This window comes from Aedes aegypti, unplaced genomic scaffold (assembly GCF_002204515.2).
Source record: "Aedes aegypti strain LVP_AGWG unplaced genomic scaffold, AaegL5.0 Primary Assembly AGWG_AaegL5_hic_scaff_1185_PBJ_arrow, whole genome shotgun sequence".
Lineage (NCBI taxonomy): Eukaryota > Metazoa > Arthropoda > Insecta > Diptera > Culicidae > Aedes > Aedes aegypti.
This window is the reverse complement of record NW_018734607.1, coordinates 31,467-33,425: the sequence shown is the minus strand read 5'-3', so window position 1 is coordinate 33,425 and position 1,959 is coordinate 31,467.

The following is a 1,959-nucleotide window of genomic DNA, read 5'->3' as shown; positions in this document are numbered from 1 at the left end:
TCTTACGATTTTCTTGTGAAATGCTTTGTCGATTGTATTGCGGAAAGATATTGAACAAATTCAAGAGAGATTTCATAGAACATCGACATTCCTAGAAGCGTACTTAAGGAATTCAGGCAATTGTTCTTGGCGAGATACTTAATAGATTTCCATTCAGATTCATGGCAAATTTTTTAATAAGATCTTTGCAGGAATCTCCACAGGATTTGAGGCAATAATTGGCCAGATTTTTGTTCTTTGAGAGATCGCTAAAAAGCAGTTGGTAGATTGCTTATAAAGGATTTTAGAAGAGATTCGTAACTGATTTTTTAAATTCTTAGTGGATTAGTAGTGGTTGGCGAAAAGCTGAGCGAAAAAACCATGTCACATTTTTGGGAGATCTTTTTGAAATTTGGAGCAACTTTGTTAAGATTTCCGTTTGATGGTTTCTGGAGATAACAGAGTTGGCCCATAACAAGATTTTTTATCAATTTCTGCAAATTTACAGTGAATTCTCGACAAATTGGGAAGATCTTCAATGAGTTCTTGACGAGATTCTTGGCCAAATATTTGATATTATAAATGAGTTTCACAATTGGAATTTCTTCAGAAGCCAGCCATGGGCCACGTCTAACACATAATTTCAGAAGCAATCTTAGAAGGTAACGAGTTTTCTATTTAACTTTGCCCTTTTGTGAAAATATATTGTAATTTAGAAACACAGAGCAAAAGTCGTTCATATAATTCAAGATCTTTTTTTAAATATTTCAACAAATAGTTTGTATATATTTTTAAGTGTTTTATTTCGAAACTTAAACGTTTTGAGCTCACAAGTGTAAATAAGTTTATATCAAGTCATCCAAAATTGGACTATTTCTGATAAAAAAAACAAGTCGCAGGATCATTTTGCATCCGTTTTTAATTGTTTGGGCATCCGGGAAAAAATCCGGGAATTCGAAAACTGATTTTGGATGGACACCTGAACAAATTGCAGAAACCTTTTTCTTTCAGAAATAATATTCAGTGCGCAACTACAACATTTTTATTTAGCAATAATATGGAAAAATGATGAGTTTAAAATGCTTTGATTTTCTACCAGGCATTGTCTTTTTTATAGGCCAACTTGAATTTTGTAAGCGTGCATTGGTCCAGGGTTTGGCGCTTTTTGTTTACTTAGAATGAACAAGAAAGAGTCATTAGCCTCTCACAATGCTGAGGCCAATGACAGTTTGCGATATTTTCCAATTGTAAGCCCTCTTGATGGAGAGAGATCCGATTCATTGGCCGTTTTTGCACTGAAAGCCTATGAATGATTTGGGAAAAGCAGTTATTGGTCGTTGTAAAATTCAGGTTTCGAACGGTGAATTTCATGATTCTGTTAACAATTTTCGCACGGCTGTTGGAAGCTGCTGTCGATGCTATAATAATCTGATTCGTTTTCATTTTGATCATTGGCCCTTTTCGTGAGAATTATTGCTTCTGTAGGCAGAATAGCTTTTGAGGGATTACTTTCTTCACACAATTTCCCGATTAGTTTCTGTAAGAAATTTTGAAAGGAATCCCAAAACAAAATCCTCAAAGCATTATTTTTTGAATAATTTTAAGATACGTCTATTGAGAAATTACTAATTGGAATCTTAAAAAAGTCCTGAACAAAAATCTATGCGGAAACCCTGCAAGGCTGTGTAATTTCTTAGAGTAATACCTAAATAAAATTTTGTAGAAATTTCTGAATTATTTTTTTCTTATGAGAAGCCAAACTAAGAACAGTAATACATGGCGTAACATCACGAGGATTCCCCATAGAAGGTATACTTCTCGTATAACTTACGATCTGGCCCTAAAAGCCACTGGTAACCGAGTTTGTAGCTGGTTTTTTTATGCAAATAAATGGACAAACATAAAAACTATCACCACTGTGATACAGAAGAGAATCTTCTATCTATTGCAACATTGTTAAATAATCTGTAAATCCAATCG